At 38.0% G+C, this 18525-nt stretch overlaps 1 long non-coding RNA gene across 1 annotated transcript in view; it reads right to left on the reverse strand.

Moving 5' to 3' along the window:
• Positions 1–3781: 3781 nt before the first annotated feature.
• LOC101694205 overlaps positions 3782–18525 on the reverse strand; it is a 47958-nt gene continuing 33214 nt past the window's right edge. Inside the window, exon 3 of the long non-coding RNA XR_001179391.2 lies at positions 3782–4151. This is a non-coding gene — a long non-coding RNA (uncharacterized LOC101694205). The remainder of the gene's footprint in view (positions 4152–18525) is intronic.

An 18525-nucleotide genomic window follows, 5' to 3' on the forward strand; every position in this document is an offset into this window, starting at 1 on the left:
ATGGATAAAGAAGATGTGGTATATATACACAATGGAATGCTATGCAGCCATCAAAAGAAATGAAATCTTGCCATTTGTGACGACGTGGGTGGAACTAGAGGGTATCATGCTTAGCGAAATAAGTCAATCAGAGAAAGACAACTATCATATGATCCCCCTGATATGAGGAAGTGGAGACGCCACATTGGGGAGGGCGGTTAAGGGGGTAGGAGAAGAATAAATGAAAGAAGATGGGATTGGGAGGGAGACAAACCATAAGTGACCCTTAATCTCACAATACAAACTGAGGGCTGCTGGGGGAGGGGGGTTGGGAGAAAGGGGTGGGGTTATGGACATTGGGGTGTGGGTATGTGCTATGGTGAGTGCTGTGAAGTGTGTAAACATGGCGACTGACAGACCTGTACCCCTGGGGATAAAAATATATGTTTATAAAAAATAAAAAATTTAAAAAAAAATTTAAAGGTATTAATGAACACTAAACCAGCCTTACAAGAAATATTATGGGGACTTTTTAAGTAGCTTCCACACCCAGTGTGGAGTCCATTGTGGAGCCTGAACTCATGACTTTGAGAGAAAGTGCTGAGCTGAGCTGACATCAAGTCAGACACTTAACTGACTGAGTTACCCAGGTGCTCCTAAAGGGGACTTTTTGGGTGGAAATGATAATGACAAGTAGGAAGCACAAAAGAAGTAAAATTAAATATATCTATAAACATCAGTTATGGGATTCACAAAATGATGTAAAGTATGACACCTTATAACTAAAAGGTAAGGGGAGGGGAGAAAAGAATGGGTTCAAACTTAAGAGACAATCAACTTAATATAGATTTCTCTATGTATTAAATGATGTATATAAACCTAATGGTAATCATGAATCAAAAGACAGTAACAAATATGTGAAAAATAAAAAGAAATCTATATATATCTCTAACCAGTGAATCATGAGAGAAGAAAGCAAGAGAACAGAGAACTATAAAAACCAGTGTAAAACAAGTAACAAAATGTCAGTAAGTACATACCTATCAATAAATAATTTGAAAGTAAATCAAAAGACATAGGGCAACAGAATAGATTAAAAAAAAAAAGGAAACCCATCTATGAGCTACTTATAAGAGACTCATTACAGACCTAAGGACAGAGGCAGATGAAAGTGAAGGGATAGAAAAGCATTTATCATGCAAATGGAAATGAAAAGAAAGCAAGGGTAGCAATTCTTATATTGAACCAAATAAACTTTAAAGCAAAGACCATAACAAAAGAAAAAGAAGGAACTTCTTTGTATAAATATTTATTCACCCAACATGGGAACACAGAAAGGAAGTAATCAATAAAGAAAGTAATCAATAGTAATATAACAATGGTAGGTGACTTTAGCACCCCACTTACATCAATGGATAAATTATCCAAACAAAAATCAACAAGGAAACTGTGGCTTTGAATGACACGTTGGGCCAGAGGAACCTAACAGATACATTCAGAACCTCCACCCAAAACGAACAGAATACACATTCTTTTCCAGTGCACATGGAGCATTCTCCAGAAGCAATCACATATTAGGCCACAAAAAAAATCTCTACAAATGCAAAAAGACTAAACTGATTCCATTCATCTTTTCTGATCACAATGCTATGAAACTAGAAATCAACCACCAAAAAAAAAGGGCGGGGGAGAACAATACATAGAGGTAAAATAACACGCTACTCAACAATGAATGTGTTGACCTAGAAATCAAAGAGGAAATAAAAAAATACAGGGAGATGAATGAAAATGAAAACACAAGGTCAAAAATCTTCAGGATGTAGGGAAAACTGTTCTTAAAGGGAAGTTTACAGTAATACAGGTCTACCTCAAGAAACAAGAAAATATCTCAAAAAACCTAACCTTACACCCAGAGCGTAGAGGAGGTTAAAAAAATAAAAATAAAATAAACCCAAAACCAGTAGAAGGAAGGAAATAATAAAGATCAGAACAAAAATAAATGAAATAGAAACTAAAAAGATACCATAGAACAGATCAATGAAACCAGGAGCCAGTTCTTTGAAAAGTTTAACAAACTGGACAAACCTTTAGCCAAATGCTTCAGAAAGAGAGAGACAGGATTCAAATCAGCAAAATCATAAATGAAAGAAGAGAAATAATTGACACCACAGAAATACAAAGAAGTAGAAGAGAACATTATAAGAAATTATATGCCAGGGAGCCTAGGTGGCTCAATTGATTAAATGTCTAATTCTTGGTTCTGGTTCAGGTCATGGTCTCAGGGTTGTGGGATTGAGCCCTGAGTTGGCCTCTGCCTTCAGTGTGGAGTCTGCTTGAGATTGTCTCTCTCCCCCTGTTGCTCTATTTCTAAAATAAATAAATAAAATCTTTTAGAGCTCCTACCTGGTCCTTTTTCCAGATACCACCACTCAGAAAGAGTCAAATTTCTCTTCTGGTCTAAAGCTCACACCTAAAGGCTTTCTTTAGTTTGAACGGCAGGAAACCTTTCTGTTGGTTCCAACCAGATTGAGGTAGTGAGAAAAAGGCCTGCCATATCATGGCTCACTTTCATCCCAAGTGAAGCAGAGTCCCTTGCGGACCTTCAGTGCTGTCACAGTGCATCCCTTCAGCTATCCCACTGATGCACTGCCCGAGTTCTCATCCCTTTTTCTTCTACTCTTCTCCCCAGGAATCATGTTATGATAAAATGCCAATGATATTTTGAAATATTAGCTGATATTCTTCCTGGAATATGCTATTGTTATGCTTTTATACTCTCCCAGTATACTCTCTTCTTCCTGAAGTGCAATAGATAAGAGAGTCAAATACTTGACATTTCTTAAAGCTGAGATACAAAGATAAAATAATAGATTTGGAAGAGAAAGTCATCTGTTAAAGCCAGGATTCTCTTGTCCCCAAGACTTGGGACAAAGAAATGATTAAAGGAAAAGTAAAGAGATTAGAAAGTTAGAAGGGCACAATAAGAATTATGTATCCTGCCCCTAAAAGTAAATTGAGATTTGGGGATAGGAGAGCCAACCTCTATAGATTTGTGGATTTAAGAATAGAGAAGTTCTGTCTTTTAATCCCCAGGAAAAAAAAAAAGGCAGAGTCTGCAGACTGCCCCACAAGCCAGTTGTCTGTTTTGTAAATATATACACATTCATTTATATATTACTTATTGTTGCTTTTATGTTAAAATGGCAGAGTTGAATAGTTGCAACAGAGACCTTACAGCTTACACATAGCTTGCATAGCCTAAAATACTTACTACGTAGCCCTTCACAGAAAACCTTAGCCAACCCTTGGCCCAGGGCATTGGCAGATTTCAGTTCCCAAGTAGAAGTGCAAAGTATTTTATGGGAATAGAATAAATGGTTAGTACACTTAGTTGAATGCGCTTAAAACAGCTAGCATGGTACATAACAGTCAAAAGATTTACCATGACTAATATCATTATAGGTGTCAGTCTGGACTGAGAAGTTGTACCACAGACCAGATGCCCCTTCATAAACTTCCTTTAACAAATTGCAGGGACAGGAGGATGGAGGCCTACATCCATTCCTTCATTCATTCATTCAATAAATTCTTACAGAACTCCTGTTATTTTTCTATAAACACAGAATTAAACAAAATAGTGTTGATTTTCCCCCAAATATCACCAGGCATCCTGTTAGCAAAGCAGAGATAAATTTGTTAAAACTTGCTGCAGTAAGGGAGTAAACTACCTTGATGGAGTTTTAAGAGTGTCTCAATAAAGAGAAGTCAAACTAAAATGGTATTAAGACTTTGGGGTCTGAACTCGAGTAGTTTAAGTAGGCCTTTCAAAGTGGTGAATGGAATGGAATTTAACAGAGATTGTGTTATAATCTTTCAGGATTGCCTATCACAGAGAAGTCCAGTCTTGAAGCGAGTCTTGCTAAGTAAACCATCACTGATGAGTAAACTGTTTGTCCAGGTGAGCAGGCCATTGTCTTTGATAAATTGTTCTAAGGGAATTTTCTGAAGTAAACCATAAAGTTATTTATTGGCTTATAGCTTTGGCTTTTCTGGGCAAAGTTTTTCAGTAAAAAAACAACTAAGTCATGCTGACATCTATGGTCTACTGTCATCTAAGTTGTACTGCCACAGGTGTTCTTGATTCTCAACACAATCTTCATGAGGCTTCAATTCTAGTGGGGAGAGATAAACAAAAAAAAAATTATATAGAGGTATATCAAGTGGTATTAATGCAATGGAAAAAAAAATAAAGCAGAACAACATAGAAGGAGATTGGAATAGGGTTGAGGCTGATATTTTATATAGTGTGATTAGGAAAGGCTTCATTGATAAGGCAGCATTTGGGAAATCCCTGTAGTGTGTATGTGAGAAAGCCACAAAGACTGGAACGGGAACTACTTGAGGGTATCTCTACCACTTTTAAACTAGGGGCTCAATAGTTAGTTCAGTGAGAGAAAATACAGTTGCATTTCTTTTTCACCTCAGTTGGTGGTGAAATTTTTACCAATAAAAGAGGTAACCTGCTATTTCTTTTTCCTTCCCTTCCTATGTAACATTCTCCATCCTGCCTCAACTGTTGATCTTTTTCTGAGTATATCACAACCCTCCCAGGTCTACTGCTGGAAAAGCAGCTCTGGCATTGCAGACTCCCATGTTTATCTTTTACATTTTGCCAAGTTTCATTCTCTTCCACTTCTTGAACTTCTTGCAGGTATTCTGTACAGATAACACTCCTGTTCCCTTGGGAACAAGTAGCCTCCTTGCCTATACAAATCACTGGATGAGGCAGCTAAAGCCATGATACTCTTGAAAGAAGACGAGACTGAGGCACAGATTGGTGAAAGAACTTTCCTATCACACAATATTAGAGCTGAATAAGCAGATGGGCTTTCCTGATATCTAGCTCCCACCTTCTGAAAGAAGACTCTTCCAAGCCATGTGCGGAGTGTGGTACCTCTCTCTAAGAGCTACTTATTATGGTTTTACACAGTCTGGGATATCTCAGACTCTCAGATCTGAACTTTTTATTAAAAGTAATTATAACTTACATTCATGTAGTTCTTTGCAGTTTGGAATGAATTTCTATACTCATTTGTGCTTTACACAAAACTCTTAGGGATAGTCCGGAAGATAATGATAAATATCTGGAAGATATTTGGTTAGATAAAGCTAACTTTTGATGGACCACTAACTATAGGTCCCCATCAGTTCTAAGTGATTTATATATATAATCATTTCATCTGCACAGCATTCCCTATGATTATTACATTCCTGCTCTATTGGCTAGAAAACAGAAGTCACTCATGCCAGTTATGTTAGCTGTATGTGATTCAGCCAGGAATTAAACACAGAACGTTTGATCTGAAGCCTGCAAATTCTTGATTCTATTGTAGGTCTCTATAGTGTCACTGTTTCACAGGTTTGGAAACAGATTCCACCATGCTGTTATATTTCTTTCTACAATGATGTTATATTTCTATCTACAATGATGTAGATAGAAATATAATCCTAGTTTTGTACGCTTTCAACTTCCTTCGACTTCCTGTTTAAAACCTAGTACTCTTTTTTTTGGGGGGGGGTGTTAAGTTCAGAATGGAAGCTCTAGGAAACTGCTTTGTTTAACCTGCAAGAAGAGATACATGTGAACTTAGAATAAAGGTAGTTTTTCACTATTATAGACAGTGGAGGAAGTGTACAACTTCACTATCTAGTGCCTTTCATCTTCCCATAGCTTTTGGTAATGAGTCTTTGCTCATGTAAACTACTGCATTTTATGAGCTTGGTGTAAGGGCTGAAATCCCCTGAAGGAGAACCAATATCCTTGAGGTAAAGTCAAGATATTTAAAAACACTGGGGAAGGGAGGGTCCAAGATGGTGACATGGGAAGTTACTGAACTCATCTCCTCCATGGATACAACAAATCTACCTCTACTTATAAAGTAAATCCTCCTGAAGAACTCAGGGCTGACCGAACAGTTTCTGCACAACAACAGATAGAAAGACCACATAAAGAATGCTAAGAGAGATAGAAAGATGGTTAAAAAAAAAAAAGGGAACCCTGCCCTGGGGGGCCCACTCCTGGCTCATATCTCTTTGGCTCTGGATGTCAGGAACCCTAGATGCACAGTGCCCTTGACACCCTGGCCTGAGCCTACCTAGGTTCCCATCAGCGTGCCCACTGTGCAAAGTGCCTAAGATACTCAGAGTTGCATCTACTTCAGCTACAGCTGTCTTGCCAGGGTACCTTTTTCTGGAGAGCCCAGTACTCCCAGAGTTGCACTTAGTTCAGATTCAGCTGTCCTGCCAGGGTGTCCTCTGTGCTAAGAGCCACAAGATCACCCTGACCCACTTATAATTTAGCTCTGGTCCGGCACTGTATGCCCTGAGACTCTCAGCCAGCCAGCAAGCCAAAGTCACCAAGTACTCACAGTCTACATGGGGGATGAGCATACACAAAACCATTCCTTTAAGTTTAGGAGAAGTAGGTGTTCAGCCTCATTCATAGAAACAAACCCAGAAAGTCAAGCAAAATGAGACAGGAATATTCTGAAAATGAAAGAATAAGACAAAATGAGAAAGAACTAAATGGAACAGCAGTCTACCAGATAAAGAATTCAAAGTAATGGCGATAAAGATGCTCATCAGACTGGATAGAAAAATGAATGAGTTCAGTGATAACTTCAGAGATATAGAATATAAGATATATTTTTGGAAAAAAGCAACCAGAGTTGAAGAATATAATAACTGAAATGAAAAATACACTGAAGGGAATAAACAATAGATTAGAGGATGCAGACAAATGGATCAGTGTTCTAGAAAACAGAGTAATGGAAAGTGCATAGCTAAATTTAAAATAGAAAAAAATTAATTAAAAAAGAGGATAAGTTAAGAGTTTTTTTGGACAACATCAAGCAAACAAACATTCATATTATAGGAATCCCAGAAGAAAAAAGAGAGAAAACTAACTTGAAAAAATAATAGCTGAAAAATTCCCCAATATGGGGAAAATAAAAGATATCCAGTCTCAGGAATCACAGAAAACTCCAAACAAGATGAACCTAGAGAGATCCACACCATGAAACATAATAATTAAAATGTCAAAGATAAAAAGAATTTTAAATACAGCAAGAGAAAAGGAAACAGCTATATACAAGGGAAATCCCCTAAGGCTTTCAGCCATCTTTTCAGCAGAAACTTGGTGGTCCAGAAGGGAGTGGCCACATTATATATAATATTCCACCAAAAAGCAATATCTTTTTTCAAGTGCACATGGAATATTCTCCAGGATAGATCACATGTTAGGAGACAAAAGAAATCCCAGTAAATTTAAGTAGACTGAAATAATATCAAGCATCCTTTCTAATCACAAATGGTATAAAACAGGAAACCAATTATAAGACAAAAACAGGAAAAAACACAAACATGTGGAGGTTAATCAAATGCTACTAAACTGCCAATAGGTCAACCAAGAAATCAAAGGGGAAAGAAAATAAAATACATGGAGACAAATAAAAATGAAAACACAACTGTCTAAAATCTTTGGGATACAACAAAAGAGAGAAATTTGTAACCATACAGGCCTAGGTCAAGAAACAAGAAAAATATCAAATATAAAAATCTAATCTGACACTTAAAGGAACTAGAAAAAGAGAATAAACAAAGCCCAAAGTTAATAGATAGCAGGAAGCAATAAAGATTAGAGTGAAAATGAATGAAATGGAGACTAAAAGCAACAATACAAAAGATCAAAGAAACCAAATTTGGTTCTTTGAAAAGATTAATAAAATTGACAAACTTTAGCCTGACCCATCAAAAGGAGAGAGGACTCAAATAAATCAAGTCAGGAGTGAAAGAGAAGTAATCACCACCACCACAGAAATACAAAGGTTTATATGAGACCACATTGACAAATTATATGCCAACAACCTAGAAGAAATGGATAAATTCCTAAAAACATACAATCTTCCAAAACTTAACCTGGAGGAAGTATAACATCTCAACAGACCAATTACTAGTAATGAAATTGAAGTAGTAATAAAAATTCCCAAGAAGCAGAAGCCCAGGACCAGATGAATTCACAGATGAAGTCTCCCAAACATTTAAAGAAGAGTTCATACATGTTCTCCTCAAACTATTAAAAGAAGAAGAAGAAGACGGAGGAGGGGGAGGGGGAGGGGGAAGGAAAGCTGCCAGATACATTCTATGAGGCCAGCATTATCCTGACAGCAAAAGCAGACAAAAATATTACAAAAAACAAATTAAAAAAAAAAAAAACCCTACAAATCAATATCCCTAATGAACAGAGAACCAAAAATCCTCAACAAAGTAAGCAAACTGCATTCAAAAACACATTAAAGGATCATTTACCATTAGCAAGTGGGATTTATTCCAGGGATAAAAGGGTGGTTCGATATCCACAATTTAATCAAGGTGATATACTACATAAACAAAATGAAGAATAATCATATGGTCATCTCAATAGATGCAGAAAAAGTATTTGACAAAATTCATCATCTACTTAACAAAGCGGGTTTAGAGGAAACATACCTCAACATATTGGTCCCAGAATGACAATCCTACAGCTAATGCCATATTCAATGGTGAGAAACAGTTTTTCCTCAAAGATCAAGAATATGACAAGGATGTCTATGTCAGTCATTTTCATTCATCTTGGTATTAGAAGTCCTAGTCATAGCAATCAGACAAGAAAAAGAAACAGAAAGCATCCAAATTGATAAGGAAGAAGTAAAACTGTCAGTATTTGTAGATTATATGAAGTAGCAGAAAGGGAAATTAAGAAAACAATCTCATTTGTAATTCCACCAAAAAGAATAAATTACCTAGGAATAAACTTAACCAAGTTGGTAAAAGATCTGTACTCTGCAAACTATAAAACAGTTAATGAAAGAAATTGAAGATAGCTCTAATGATAGAAAGAAATAAAATGTTTATGGATATTGTTATAATATCCATACTACCCAAAGCAATCAGCAGATCCAATCCAATGCATACCAATAGCACCTTTCACAGGAGAACAAATAGTCCTAAAATTCATACGTAACCACAGAAGACTCTGAATAGCCAAGACAATCCTAAGAAAGAACAAAGCAGAGGTATCACATCCCAGATTTCAAACTATACTATGAAGCTATAATAATCAAAACACATATAGCACAAAAACAGACACATAGATCAATGGAACAGGATAGAAAGCCCAGAAGTAAACCTATGCACATATGGTCAATTAATCTATGACAAAAAGAGGCAAATATACATAATGAGGAAACTAAAGTCTCCTCAATAAATGGTGTCAGGAAAACTGGACAGCTTTGTTCAGAAGAATGAAACTGTACCACTTCCTCCAGCCATATGCAAAAATAAAATCAAAATGGATTAAACACTAAATGTGAGACCTGAAGCCATAAAACCCCTAGAAGAAAACATAGGCAGTAATCTCTTTAGCATTGGCTTTAGCAACATTTTTCTAGGTATGTCTCCTCAGGCAAGGGAGACAAAAGCAAAAAAAAACTATTGTTAGCTATACCAAAAATCAAAAGCTTTTGCATAGCAAAGGAAATCATCAATAAAATGCAAAGGTGGGGTGCCTGGGTGGCTTAGTGTGTTAAAGCCTCTGCCTTCGGCTCAGGTCTTGATCCCAGGGCCCTGGGATTGAGCCCCTCATCAGGCTCTCTGCTCAGTGGGGAGCCTGCTTCCTCCTCTCTCTCTGCCTGCCTCTCTGCCTACTTGTGATTTCTGTCTGTCAAATAAATAAATAAAATCTTAAAAAAAATAATATAAAATGCAAAGGTAACCTAATGAATGGGAGAAGATATTTGCAAGTGATATATTTGTTAAAGGGCCAATATCCAAACTACACAAACACCTTATCTAACTCAATGCTAAAGAAAAACAATCCAATTAAAAAATGGACCCAAATAGACACTTTTCCAAAGAAGATGTGAACGTGGCCAAGGGACACATGAAAAGATGCTCAACATGACTCATCATTAGGAAAATGCAAATCAAACCACAATGAGACAACTTACACCTACCTGTCAGAATTGGTAGTATCAAAGTAACAGTGAAATAACAAGTGTTGGTGAGGATGTGAGAAAAAGGAAGCCTTGTGTACTCTTGATAGGAATACAAATTGGTACAGTCATTGTAAAAAACAGTTTGGATATTCCTTAAAAATTAAAAATAGAAATACTGCATGGTCCAATATTACCACTACTTGGTATTTACCCAAAGAAAACAAAAACACTAACTCAAAAAGACTTACACACTCTCATATTTTATTGCAGCTTTATTAATGATAGTCAAGACATTGAAACAACTAAGTGTCTGTTGTTCGATGAATAGATAACACAGATGGGGTATACACACACACACACAATGAGATATTACTCAGCCATAAAAAAGAATGAGCTCTTGCCATTTGTCACAACATGGATGGATCTAGAGGGTATTATACTAAGTGAAATTCAGTCCAACATGCAATTTCACTTATATCTGGGATTTTTAAAAAACGGCAACGATAAAAAGCAGAAACAGACTCACAATACAGAGAACACACTGGTACTTGCTAGAGAGGAGGAGGTTAGGGTGGGGATGAGCAAAATGGGTGAAGGGGAGGCAGGAGCGATCTTACAGTTATGAATAAGTCACATATAGGGAATAGGCAATGGTATTGTGTGGTGACAAATGGTACGTACACTTGTGGTGAGCACAGTACAAAAGAGTTGTCAAATCACTATGTTATATACCTGAAACTAATGTAACAATGTGTGTCAATTCTTCAATAAAAAGAAAAATCAACAATGCAAATATAAAATATTTGCCTGGTTGAAAAAAGAGGCAATGGTTGACTAATACAAATTTTCTGGTTTTGTCATTGTACTCTATCAAAGATTATATAAGTAAATACTGTGTTCTCATAGACTGAACATGAACCATGCTCCTCCCTGAGGACTGCTTGCTCTATGACTGTTGGAATTCTAATTTCTGTCATTTGTGTTTTCTTGCCATAAGAATAGTTTGAATTTAGAAGTTAAAGCAAAAAAGTTGGGAGATAGATATATGGAATAAATTTATCAGGGCATTGGCTTCAATTTGAAATACATAGCTTGTCAGTGAGCAGCTTTAGTTTTAGAGTAAGCTGCTTTATTATCCTGAGTTTTCTTTTGCTCTCCTGGTCTATGAGTTCATGTACTTCATACGTAGCACCCTGAGCTGCTAGAATGGAATGAACACTGTCCTTACATAATTCCACTTGTGCATGTTCTCCCTCTGTGCAGGCTTTTGCTCACAGGTGCAAGTGTTGCATTGCCCATTTTTGTCTTCAAATAACTTTTCTGGATAGTTAATGACTAATCCTTAAAACCCTTAGAACTCTTTTAATCCTCTCTCTTTCGTGGGTAAAGAAACAGAAGTAGATAAGTTAGGAAATTAAGACATTTGCCAAAAGCTAAAGAGGGTGTTTTAATGAGAGTTGAGATTAAGATGAGGCCAGATCTCGGTCTCAAGTTCTGTGGTTATAGTTCTCCTGCTCCATGAAAAATACATGCCATTTAAATATTTACATTTTGCTAACAGGAGCAGAAGTAATGCCAACAAATGTTAATTAAGCAGCCACAAGATGATTAAAACACTGGTACGGGCCTCCCCAGTGAGAGGAAATCTATTAGCATTTTCTTATTGACTTTCGAAAGCCTCACTGTGATCTGTCTCCATGAGCTGAAACAAAACAAAATTTCTGATCAAAGAGATTGGTCTCAAGGGGGATCAACTTTGCCAGAAGATACTGATCAGGAGACTGGTAGGGAGTGGATGTTTATCTGATGGCAGTCAGAAATAGCAGCATGAGTCTTAGAAGGATTTGTAGTCAAGAACAGCAACCCTCTGGGGGTCAGGCGACAGCTAGGGCCTCCTGGCTTCTGCCATTATTTATTTCTACTGTTTTTCAGAAAGGGGCCATTTTTGTTTGTTGCTTTCATAGATGAGGTCTCTACAAATACAAGTAGTCTTATGTTCCTTACCTGGGGCCACAAGATACCAGGTGAGGACTATGCACAGGGGTGTGTGTGTGTGCGTGTGTGTGTGTGTGTGTGTGTGTGCTGGGGTGGGGGTCAGCTTTATCTCTCTTCCTTTGTCTAGTTCTTTATCTAGTCCCCAGCAAAGTTGGAAAATGTCTTCATTGCCCCCACTAAACATAGAGGCTAACTGCCTGCATTCTGTTTCCTGTCCAGAGATTTTCCCCAGACCTTTTTCTTTGCATTCCCACATGTTACTACTGCATCTTTGCTTTCCTGCTCCCTCCTGCCCACACTGGCAAAGACACCATGGGGAGTCTTTGTTTCTTCTATAAGGCAACCCTGTGAACATTGTCAGATGAAGACCTCCTTTATGGCCTGGAGTCTCTTCTTTGCAGTTTTACACTGAGAATTCAGGGGTGTGCTTGGTAGATAGGCAGCCCCTGGTTTGCATGCCAGGAGTTCACTCACAGGCTGGCATTCTAGCATTGCCTAAGGCCACAGATTCTTGTTGTTAAAGGAAAGGGAGCTTTTCTAATAGAAAAGATTTGATACAAGCAAGAATGTATAGGAAGAAGAATCTTAAAACAAGAAACACCTCATTTATTCAGTCTGAAAGTATTCTCACAGATGCTGGGACTAAAAATGCCACAATGCCTACACTAATCAAACTCATAAGAGACATAGGTAACCCATGCTCACAATGCAGAAGGTGGGTGTCCTGACAGATGGATCCATAAAGGGCACCAAAATAAAACTATTGGGTTCGGGAAGCCTGCCTGGAGGAAGTGATGCTCCAAATGAGTTTTGAAAGATGAAGGGTAACTATAGATAAGATTGTACTTAGGAGGTCTTTACACTTATCAGGTGAAACAATAATCTAAGTGGGCTGATTATAGTTATAAAAAACCTGTATCTTATGGTTCACTGCCTTGGAGAGGAAGTGGGGTCGGTAGTGAGAGAGATGGGAACATTAGGAATGGCTGTTGGATTTTCTCTTTTGAGTATCTGGCTGCTGAAGGTACCAGTCATTGAGGTGACGATACAGGAAGGGTATTGAGCTAGTCAGAAGAAAGGAATTTGGTTTTGGATGTGTTTTCTTTGAGGCAATTGATGGTCATCAAGAGAAGACATTCTACTCACCTGTGTGTTTTACAGACCGAGGTGCAGACTCAAAGTAAGGGACATATTGCCAGCTCCTAGCAAGGAAGCTTCCCATTAGCAGGAAGTCTTAGCATTTCTTGAGCAGTAGAAAAGTTTTCAAGTTCTTATGGATGTGTAGACTTTTAGAAATGGAAGAATCCTTAGAGAACAATACCTAGCCTCATTTTGTAGATTTGTCTAACCTTAGCTGCCAATACTGGGGCACCATTAGAAGAAAGAATGACTGCTCTAGGAAGGATGAAAAAGATCAAACAAATATTTCTGCTGCCCATAACACAGAATGCTAGGGATTATGAGGTCTTTCTGTGCGCCAGTTCTGAGCTTTTTATTCATACATGAATAAGAATCCAGAAAACACATATTTACTAAAACGTCATGAATAAATGACTTTGAGGAAAAGAGACCATTCTTTGTTTCAGTGCTCTGAGTTAGAAATTCTCAATAGTCTAGGATAACCTTTAGGCTCCTGGACAAGGTCATGGAGAAATTAGAATCAGAATCTGAATAACGGGGACTATCACCCAAATATTTTACCTCACACTTAACTGTATAAAATATAGCAATTCAACACTGAGAATCTCTTCTGCACTGGTTATTGTGCTAAGTCCATGACTCAGAGACAGGAAGGAAAATTACAGAGTATCATCTTGACCTTCAAGTTGCTTATGGCCTAGAAAAAGAAAGATGTATTTAAAGAAAACATTATGACATTAATCTTTGACTTGTTCTTTCAATGGTTTTATTTACCAAAAGGTTAAGAAAGCAATGAGAAGAACCAATGCTTTGGGTCTACCTGTGAGAGATACAAAAAAAGAATCATTAAACTAATTTTAGCCTCTTTTTATTATTTTATTTTATTGTCCACTCAAAGAAAATGAATCTTACCAGAAAATATTAGATTCAACATATGCAAGAGGGAATTAAGACTGAGGGAGAGAAAAGTTCAAGGGTTCCAACATGGAGGAACTTCAGCCCAGATTATTCACAGAATTTAGAGATATAACCCTCCAATGCTACTCAGTGATTTTTTGAGGAAATGAGAAGTCCTAGAGAGATACCCCAAGCTGAAGGCAATAGTATTGGATTAAAAAAAAGGGGAGAGAAGGGTAGGTTTTCAAACTATAAGCATTGAGCTTAACGGTTGATGTAGGAAACTAAGACAGAAGAATAATTATTAAATTTCCTTACTACATACCCTTGAAACAGATGGAGTGACATTCCTCTAGGGACTCAACTACCTCGATGTTAATATTTTGCTAAGGGCAAAAGGCAATCCTAGACTGACACCCCTCCTCCTTTCCCTCCACCCCAGTCACCAGGATCCTGTAAGTCTACTTTAACATACAAAAGTTCCTTTGGAAGCTTCTTTTATCTCTAAAGCCCCCCAAGGTATGTGTTGGCAATCATCCCCCAAGCATATGGCCCACTGAGATACATCTGAAGGGTCTCATGACTAAGAGTTGTTTTTTTTTTTTTTTTAAAGATTTTATTTATTTATTTGACATAGACACAGAGAGAGAGAGTGAATACGAGCTTCTTGCTGATCAGGGAGCCCGGTGCAGAGATCAGTCGCAGGACCCTGGGATCGTGACCTGAGCTGCTGCAGATGCTTATCAACAATGGAGCCACCCAGGCGCCCCTCATGACTACGGTTTTATTAGACAGGAATAAATGACCTCTTCCCAACAATAGCTAGCTCGCTCAAGGTCCTAGAAACCTTGCTTCAAAATTCCCGAGACTTATGCTCTCCCTAATCCCCTCCCAACATGAAAGTATGTAATGAGCCACTCCTCAAGACCCCCTTGCTGCTCTTTCTGCCCCTGAGTTCTGTCCTGGTGATTTAATAAAATCACCTCTCTGCACCAAAGACGTCTCAAGAATTCTTTCTTGGCCGTCAGCTTCAAACCTTGTCTTTCAAACATTGTCTTTCCTACATCAATAGCAGTGCAGGGCAATGTTCTAGACTGAATTTGATTTTTAAAAAATGCTTTCAAATCTCAGAAAAGAAAGCACAATTAAAGTGAATCAACTCTGCTAATTAAGAGTAAATAATGCCAAGCTCATTCCACTTCCTTTTTGATATGGCTGTTGTGCTAACACATCATGAAAACACAGTAGACACTGTGTATCCAATTTATTTGGGAACACCACATGTGGTTTTAGAGCCATATTGCAAGAACATTAAAAATTCTCAGAACATAGCCTTTTAGAGCCCTTCTTTTAGGTGTAATTAAATTCCCATGTATTTGCAATGTCCTAGTACCCAATCAACTGAGAGCCATCATACAGCCCAGGAGGCTATTAGAGAGAGCCCAGCAGTTACATTTTAGTTATTTATTCACTTTATCTCATGCTACCCTCTCTCAACTCTTCAACCTTTCCATTAATCTGTTAGCCGGTCCTCAGACTCTGTTTGCTTTAAGTTGCTTTTTTCAGACCCTGGAACTTGATTAAGGAAAATATCTATGCAATTCATCAAAGCCGGAGGAAAAGCCAGGCAGTCTTTCAAGTCTTAAGTATAATGTCACCTTTTGCTTTTCCTCCACATTTATTAACTAGGTCAAGTGGTGGACATGGGCCTCTGAGGGTCTCTGTTTGACCTTGCTTTGGGCCTGGCTGCCTTGAGAAAAACAATCTGGACTCTGAGAATAGATTGCTTTTGATTTTGGTGACACGAAATCACTGGCTTTCCAATTTGTTCTGCTTCAACTCATATTGTAAATAGCCTTTATATGGACCACCCTCTAATGGTTGTACCCTGATCATAGGGTGTCAAGGCAAGAGTCAGACTGGGAGCAGTCCAGTTCTGGGCAGCCTAGTTCTAGGTCTCCTTTTTTTTTTTTTTTCTCCTTTCACGAGGACATATTGAGTTATGAGTGAAAATCATGTTATTTTGGTGATATAATCTTGATTTTGGTTTAATGTTTATTAAAAATCTAATTGTCCGTATACATTGGTATTTATTAAAGGTGACAAATTACAGCCTCTCTTAACTGAACCAAGTGAGTTGTGATACTAGGCCAGAGAACTGGGCTAAATACAGTGTTGCAGCCAGTGGTTTAAATCTGCAACATAAATTCCCTATTTTATTACAGGGGCAGGGAAGGAATATAGTTCCCTTTGCTTCAAATAGTTGATCACGTCCCAACACACTGGTAAAAGGTGTCTTTATCTACCTAATTATTTTTGAGATTGAAGCAAATGAACAACAAACATGCTTATCTTTGGCCTTTCTATTAACTAAACTACCCCATGCCTCTACTCCCTTTTCTTCCTCCTATCAATCTGCCCTCACCAAAAGATCTGACTGACATCACTCATAAGCACTGTAGTATACATTTAAGTGTACTTTGTTTTTCCAGAAAATTTCACATCATTTGCATTTTTGCCTTGTTTCAACTGTAGAGGTAAAAGTATTCCTATCCAAAAGTTGTAATTTTGTGTACCTGGCCTAAAATCAGACTGTTTGAAGCGTCAATCTGGAGGCAAGATGAGTTACCCTTTTTTGAAATCATACAAAACAAGCAGCTGCCAAGGAAGTCACCCTGAGTCACAAACTCCTCCGCTAGTGGCTTTTAGAGTTTGCGGGCCTAGATCAGTTAGTTACTCCTTTCCCACTGCTGCAGTAAGCCCTCAATAAAACGTCCAGTTCACTGAAATGTAAAAATCACCCCTCTTTCTAGGAAGAACACTTTGATTCTGCCCATTTTCCCAGACTAACTCTTTCAGATAAGAGTATTATAAGTTGAATAATGAAAGCAAATCTCAACGAGAAAGAAAGAAAAGAAAAGAAAAAAGAAAAGAAAATTGAGGCTTATATCAACTCCAACCCATACAGGGACATAGGGTCTCTCCTCAGTAATCCTTTTATAATTCTATCTACAACTTTTCTGAATTAAATACATGTGGTAAGCAACTAATCATGGTTTTGTTTTTTAATTAAAAATTAGGGCTGGACACGAGAGAAATCTCTCATTGACTCATCTAAGCACTTAGACACTCAAATTCAGTTTAAAACAAAACATACTCTGATTAGATATTTGATTCATTTTAATTCCTTTAACTTGAGAAGTCAAATTGGAGATAATAACCACCATTTAAATTAAAAGAGTCTAAAATATTCCACAGACATTTCTGAAGAAGATAAATACAACACAGAATTTAAAGGAGTAAGTACCAAAGTTTCCCTCTGGTGTGCCACTCTCAAGCCTGCATGCCTGTGTTACTGTTGAGGAATCCAGTTAGCATATGTAACAGGACTGTTTCTGGCAGTGTTTCTAATCTGTGAAACTCCGTTCTGTTCAGTGTAGCTGCGGACCCCCTGTTCTGTGCGTCAGTACTAGGATCGCGGGAAACCCAGAAGAGGTTGAGGCCTGGTGGCTGTTCTCCTGGTGCCCGGACAATCGTCCTAAAACACCAATTCATTCATCAGCTCAGGCTACCGTAACAAAATTCTTCAAACTGAATGACTTAAACAGATGTGGTGGCTGTAAGTCTAAGAGCGGCAGTCAGCGTGGTCAGATTCAAGTGCGCTCTCTCTTCCTGGCTTTCTAAGAGTGCTAATCCCATCACGGGACCCCACTCTCAGGATCTCATCCAAATCATATACCCTCCCAACTGCCGTGGCAGACCCTCATACTATTACAGTAGGGTTTAGGGCTTCAAGGTAAGAACTTTGGAGGGAGGCGTGTCACAGACATTCAGTCCATAATAACCACCTCTCTTAAAAGCCCTTGAAAATATCTCTCACCTTGAATTAGAAACCTCACAACTGCTCCCTGACTCTTCCCCTACTTTCCAGCCCATCTCTCATCCCTTCTCTTACAGGTAACTTTGATCTATTCTAAACCATCTGCAATGTGTTTTCTGGTGATCTTTTTCTAAATATTTATTTATTTATTCTGAGAGAGAGAGAGAGAGAGAGAGAGAGAATGCACGCACATGAGTGGGGGTGGGGACATACAGAAGAACCTCAAGCAGACTCTCCTGCTGAGCTGGGAGTCTGATGCAGGGCTCTATCTCACGACTTTGAAATCATGATCTCAGCCAAAATTAAGAGCTGCTGCTCAATGGACTGAGACACCCATGTGCCCCTCAATGATCTTTTATACATCATGTTCCATCAGCCTGGGATCCTGGGATCCCTTCCTTGTTTACCTGAATAATTCTTACTCTTAAAATATTGAATATAGCCTCTCTCTTCTCCTATTTTACTCCATGACTTTTCCTTATTCAGTCAGCTGGGCCATTTGTTCTCAAGAATAAGTTATCTCAGGCATTACTGTCTCAGGAAAAGCAGAAAATAAAAGACAAAGAAGTCCATTCTTGCCTTTTGATTTTTAAAAGCCTT

Source organism: Mustela putorius, unplaced genomic scaffold, assembly GCF_011764305.1.
Source record: "Mustela putorius furo isolate JIRA1106 unplaced genomic scaffold, ASM1176430v1.1 tig00003853_pilon_pilon_pilon, whole genome shotgun sequence".
NCBI classification, from domain to species: Eukaryota; Metazoa; Chordata; class Mammalia; order Carnivora; family Mustelidae; genus Mustela; species Mustela putorius.